Here is a 6,932-nt window from a genome sequence, read left to right on the forward strand (position 1 = left end):
TCGAAATTTTGGGTTGAATTAGTAAAAAATTTTTAAAAATTAGTTATTTCTTACAAGTTAAATCAAATTTTCAAATTTAAAAATCTTATCTTTTCAAAACTTTTTCAAAAATCAAATCTTTTTCATTTTTCTTACTATTTTTCGAAAATTTTTAATTTGAATTTTAAAATCTTTTTCTTATCTTTATTTCAAATTTTCGAAACTTAACTAACAAGTAATGTGATTGATTCAAAAATTTGAAGTTTGTTATTTTATTGTTAAGAAAGGTTTAATCTTTAAATTCTAGAATCATATCTTTTAGTTTCTTGTTAGTCAAGTAATTAATTTTAATTTTAAAAATTAAATCTTTTCCAACCATATCTTTTTAATCATATTTTTTTATCATATCTTTTTCAAAATTTTATCTTTTTCAAAAATTTGATTTCAAAATATCTTCTTATCTTATCTTTTCAAATTTGATTTTCAAATCTTTTTCAACTAACTAATTGACTTTTTGTTTGTTTCTTATCTTTTTCAAAACCACCTAACTACTTTTCCCTCTCTAATTTTTGAAAATTTCTCCTTCCTTTTCAAAATTCTTTTAATTAACTAATTATTTTTAATTTTAATTCTTCCTTTAATTTTCGAAAATCACTAACTCTTTTTCAAAATTTATTTTCGAAAACCTCTCTCTCTCTCTCTCATCTTATTCTATTTATTTATTCATTTACTAACACTTCTCTTCATCTCAAATCTCTGCTCCTATCCTTACCCTTGTGTTTGGATTATTCATTCTTCTTCACTCTTATTCCCTTTCTTCTTCTACTAAAATAAAGGAATCTCTATACTGTGACATAGAGGATTCCTCTTCCTTTTCTGTTCTCTTATTTCTCATATGAGCAGGAACAAGGAAAAGGGCATCTTGTTGAAGCTGATCCTGAACCTGAAAGGACTCTGAAGAGAAAACTAAGAGAAGCTAAATTACAACAATCCAGAGACAACCTTACTGAAATTTTCAAACAAGAAAAGGATATGGCAGCCGAACCCAACAACAATAATGCAAGAAGGATGCTTGGTGATTATACTACACCTACTTCCAAGTTTGATGGAAGAAGCATCTCAATTCCTGCCATTGGAGCAAATAATTTTGAGCTGAAACCTCAACTAGTTGCTCTAATGCAACAAACCTGCAAGTTTTATGGACTTCTATCAGAAGATCCCTACCAGTTTTTAACTGAGTTCTTGCAGATCTGTGAGACTGTTAAGACTAATAGAGTATATCCTGAAGTCTACAGGCTCATGCTTTTCCCTTTTGCTGTAAGAGATAGAGCTAGAACATGGTTGGACTCAAAACCTAAGGATAGCCAGGACTCTTGGGATAAGCTGGTCACGGCCTTCTTGGTTAAATTCTTTCCTCCTCAAAAGCTGATCAAGCTTAGAGTGGATGTTCAGACCTTCAAGCAAAAAGATGGTGAATCCCTCTATGAAGCTTGGGAAAGATACAAGCAGATGACCAAAAAGTGTCCTTCTGACATGTTTTCAGAATGGACCATGATAGATATATTCTATTATGGTCTGTCTGAGTTCTCTAAGATGTCACTGGATCATTCTGCAGGTGGATCTATTCACCTAAAGAAAATGCCTGTAGAAGCTCAGGAACTTATTAAAATGGTTACAAATAACCAATTCATGTACATTTATGAGAGGAATTTCGTGAATAATGGGACGCCTCAAAGGAAGGGAGTTCTTGAAATTGATGCTCTGAATGCCATATTGGCTCAGAACAAAATGTTGACTCAGCAAATCGACATGATTTCTCAAAGTCTGAATGGATGGCAAAATGCATCCAAGAGTACTAAAGAGGCATCTTCTGAAGAAGAAGCTTATGATCTTGAAAACCCTGCAATGGCAGAGGTAAATTACATGGGTGAACCTTATGGAAACACCTATAATTCTTCATGGAGAAATCATCCAAATTTTTCATGGAATGATCAACAAAATCCTCAACAAGGCTTTAATAACGGTGGAAGAAACAGGTTTAGCAATGGCAAGCCTTTTTCATCATTTTCTCAGCAACAGATGGAGAATTCTGAGCAGAGCACCTCTAACTTAGCAAACATAGCCTCTGATTTGTCTAAGGCCACTTTAAGCTTCATGAGTGAAACAAGGTCCTCCATTAGAAATTTAGAAGCACAAGTAGGCCAGCTGAGTAAGAAAGTCACTGAAACTCCTCCTAGTACTCTTCCAAGCAATACAGAAGAGAATCCAAAGAGAGAGTGCAAGGCCATTGATATAGTCAATGTGGCCGAATGCAAGGAGGAAGGAGAGAACGTGAATCCCGATGAGGAAGACCTCATGGGATGTCTCCCAACCAAGAAGGAGTTCCCTATTGAGGACCCAAAGAAATCTGAGGCTCATATAGAGACCATAGAGATTCTATTAAACCTCCTTCTGCCATTCATGAGCTCTGAAGACTATTCTTCCTCTGAAGAGGATAAAGATGTAACTGGAGAGCAAGTTGCTCAATATCTAGGAGCTATCATGAAGCTGAATGCCAAGTTGTTTGGTAATGAAACTTGAGAAGGTGAACCTCCCTTGCTCATTGGTGAAATTGATACATGGGTTCAGCAAACTTTACCTCAAAAGAAACAAGATCCTGGTAAATTCTTAATACCCTGTACCATAGGCACCATGACCTTTGAAAAAGCTCTGTGTGACCGAGGGTCAGGCATAAATCTTATGCCAGTCTCTGTAATGGAGAAGCTGGGGATCATTAAGGTACAGCTTGCCATATTTTCATTGCAAATGGCAAACAAGTCAGTAAGATAAGCTTATGGATTGGTAGAGGACGTGTTGGTAAAGGTTGAAGGCCTTTACATCCCTGTTGATTTCATAATCTTAGACACTAGGAATGAGGAGGATGAATGCATCATCCTTGGAAGACCCTTCCTAGCCACAGCAGGAGCTGTGATAGATGTTAACAGAGGAGAATTAGTCCTTCAATTGAATGGGGACTACCTTGTGTTTTAGATCCAAGGGTGTTCTTCTGTAAACATGGAGAGGAAGCATGAAAAGCTTCTCTCAGTACAGAGTCAAACAAAGCCCCCACCATCAAACTCTAAGTTTGGTGTTGGGAGGCCACAGCAAAACACTAAGTTTGGTGTTGAATCCCCATATCCAAACTCTAAGTTTGGTGTTGGGAGTCTACAACATTGACCTGATCACCTGTGTGTCTCCATGAGAGCCTACTGTCAAGCTATTGACATTAAAGAAGCGCTTATTGGGAGGCAACCCAATTTTTATTTATCTAATTTTATTTTTCTTTTTATTGTTCTTTTATGTTTTATTAGGTTCATGATCAAGTGGAGTCACGAAAAAATGCTAAAATTAAAAACAGAATAAAAAACAGCAGAAGAAAAATCACACCCTGGAGGAAGGACTTACTGGTGTTTAAACGCTAGTAAGAAGCATCTAGCTGGTGTTCAACGCCAGAACAGAGCATGGATCTGGCGTTAAACGCCAGAAACAAGTAACATCCTGGCGTTCAAACGCCAGGAATACACCCTGAGGAGAGCTGGCGCTGAACGCCAGAAACAAGCATGAAACTGGCGTTCAACGCCAGAAACATGCTACAGATGGGCGCTGAATGCCCAAAACAAGCATCAATCCGGCGTTCAAATGCCAGAATTGCATGCAAGGCATTTCACACGCCTAATTGGTGCAGGGTTGTTAAATCCTTGACACCACAGGATCTGTGGACCCCACAGGATCCCCACCTACCTCAACTCACCCTCTCTCCTCTTCACACAATCCAATAACACTCTTCCCCAAAACCTTTCACCAATCACCTCAATCTCTCTTCCCCATCACCTCTTCACCACTCACATCCTCCCACTCTTCCCCATAAACCCCACCTACCTTCAAAATTCAAAATCTCTTTCCCACCCAAACCCACCCTAAATAGCCGAACCTACTCCCTCTCCCTCTACTATATAACCCCTCCATTCTTCTTCATTTTCATACAACACAACCTTCTCTTCTCCTCCTTGGCCGAAACACAACCCTCTCTCCCTCTCCTCCATATTTTCTTCTTCTTCATCTATTATTTCTTCTCTTGTTCGAGGGCGAGCAATATTCTAAGTTTGGTGTGGTAAAAGCATAGCTTTTTTTGTTTTTCCATAACCACCTATGGCACCTAAGGCCAGAGAAACCTCTAGAAAAGGGAAAGGGAAGACAAAAGCTTCCACCTCCGAGTCATGGGAGATGGAGAGATTCATCTCCAAAGCCCATCAAGACCACTTCTATGATGTTGTGGCCAAGAAAAAGGTAATCCCTGAAGTCCCTTTCAAACTCAAGAAAAATGAGTATCCGGAGATCCGACATGAGATCCAAAAAAGAAGTTGGGAAGTTCTGACCAACCCCATTCAACAAGTCGGAATCTTAATGGTTCAAGAGTTCTATGCTAATGCATGGATCACTAGGAACCATGATCAAAGTGTGAACCCGAATTCAAAGAATTATCTTACAATGGTTCAGGGGAAATACTTAGATTTTAGTCCGGAAAATGTGAGGTTGGCGTTCAACTTGTCCAAGATGCAAGGAGATGCACGCCTCTACACAAGAAGGGTCAACATTGATCAAAGGTTGGACTAAGTCCTTATGGACATATGTGTTGAAGGAGCTCAATGGAAAAGAGATTCCAAAGGCAAGCCAATTCAACTAAGAAGACTGGACCTCAAGCCTGTGGCTAGAGGATGGTTGGAGTTCATCCAACGCTCCATCATCCCCACTAGCAACCGATCCGAAGTTACTGTGGATCGGGCCATCATGATTCATAGCATCATGAATAGAGAGGAAGTTGAAGTTCATGAAGTCATCTCCCTTGAATTCTACAAAATAGCTGAAAAGTCTTCCACCATGGCAAGGATAGCTTTTCCTCATCTTATTTGCCATCTATGTTACTCAGCTGGAGTTATCATAGAAGGAAACATCCCCATTGAGGAGGATAAGCCCATCACTAAGAAGAGGATGGAGCAAACAAGAGAGCCCACTCATGGATCCCAAGAGATGCATGAGGAAGCTCATCACCAAGAAATCCCGGAGATGCCTCAAGGGATGCACTTTCCTCCCAACAATTATTGGGAACAACTCAACACTTCTTTAGAAGACTTGAGTTACAATATGGATCAATTAAGGGTGGAACATCAAGAGCACTCCATCATTCTCCGTGAAATTAGAGAAGATCAAAGAGCAATGAGGGAGGAGCAACAAAGGCAAGGAAGAGACATAGAAGAGCTCAAGGACATCATTGGTTCTTCAAGAAGAAAGCGCCACCATCACTAAGGTGAACTCATTCCTTGTTCTTATTTCTCTGTTTTTTGATTTTTAAGCTTTATGTTATCTATGTTTGTGTCTTTATTACATGATCATTAGTATGTAGTAACTATGTCTTAAAGCTATGAATAATTCCATGAATCCTTCACCTTTCTTAAATGAAACATGTTTTTAATATAAAAGAATAAGAAGTACATGAGTTTCGAATTTATCCTTTAATTTAGTTTAATTATATTGATGCGGTGACAATACTTTTTGTTTTCTGAATGAATGCTTGAACAGTGCATATTTTTTATCTTGTTGTTTATGAATGTTAAAATTGTTGGCTCTTGAAGGAATGATGAACAAAGAGAAATGTTACTGATAATCTGAAAAATCATAAATTTGATTCTTGAAGCAAGAAAAAGCAGTGAATAGCAAAAGCTTGCGAAAAAAATGGCAAAAAAAGTTAATAGAAAGAAAAAGAAAAAGCAAGCAGAAAAAGCCAATAGCCCTTAAAACCAAAAGGCAGGGGTAAAAAGGATCCAAGGCTTTGAGCATCAATGGATAGGAGGGCCCAAGGAAATAAAATACAGGCCTAAGCGGCTAAATCAAGCTGTCCCTAACCATGTGCTTGTGGCATGCAGGTCCAAGTGAAAAGCTTGAGACTGAGCGGTTAAAGTCGTGATCCAAAACAAAAAGTGTGCTTAAGAGCTCTGGACACCTCTAACTGGGGACTTTAGCAAAGCTGAGTCACTATCTGAAAAGGTTCACCCAGTCATGTGTCTGTGGCATTTATGTATCCGGTGGTAATACTGGAAAACAAAGTGCTTAGGGCCACGGCCAAGACTCATAAAAGTAGCTGTGTTAAAGAATCAACAAACTTAACTAGGAGAATCAATAACACTATCTGAAATTCTAAGTTCCTAGAGATGCCAATCATTCTAAACTTCAAAAGATAAAGTGAGATGCTAAAAATGTTCAAAAGCAAAAAGCTACAAATCCCGCTCATCTAATTAGAATTAATATTCATTGATATTCTGAGCTATATAGTATATTCTCTTCTTTTTATCTTAATTGATTTTCAGTTTCTTGGGGACAAGCAACAATTTAAGATTGGTGTTGTGATGAGTGGAAAATTTATACGCTTTTTGGCATTGTTTTTAGGTAGTTTTTAGTAGGATCTAGCTACTTTTAGGGATGTTTTCATTAGTTTTTATGCTAAATTCACATTTCTGGACTTTACTATGAGTTTGTGTGTTTTTCTATGATTTCATGTATTTTTTGGCTGAAATTGAGGTACCTGAGCAAAACTCTGATAAAAGGCTGAGAAAGGAGTGCTGATGCTGTTGGATTCTGACCTCCCTACACTCGAAATGGATTTTCTGGAGCTACAGAACTCCAAATTGTGCGCTCTCAATGGCGTTGGAAAGTAGACATCCAGAGCTTTCCAGCCATATGTAATAGTCCATACTTTATTCGAGATTAGACGACGTAAACTGGCGCTCAACGCCAATTCATTGTTGCATTCTGGAGTCAAACGCCAGAAACACGTCACAAACCAGAGTTGAACACCAAAAACACATTACAACTTGGCGTTCAACTCCAAAAGAAGCCTCTGCACGTGTAAAGCTCAAGCT

At 38.2% G+C, this 6,932-nt stretch overlaps 1 non-coding gene across 1 annotated transcript; it reads right to left on the reverse strand.

Annotated features, from left to right (window-relative positions):
* Window positions 1–1,410: 1,410 nt before the first annotated feature.
* LOC127742461 (small nucleolar RNA R71) lies at window positions 1,411–1,514 on the reverse strand. Its single transcript, XR_008003736.1, has one exon. It is a non-coding gene; the product is annotated as a small nucleolar RNA R71 (small nucleolar RNA).
* Window positions 1,515–6,932: the final 5,418 nt, after the last annotated feature.

This window comes from Arachis duranensis, chromosome 1, assembly GCF_000817695.3.
Source record: "Arachis duranensis cultivar V14167 chromosome 1, aradu.V14167.gnm2.J7QH, whole genome shotgun sequence".
NCBI classification, from domain to species: Eukaryota; Viridiplantae; Streptophyta; class Magnoliopsida; order Fabales; family Fabaceae; genus Arachis; species Arachis duranensis.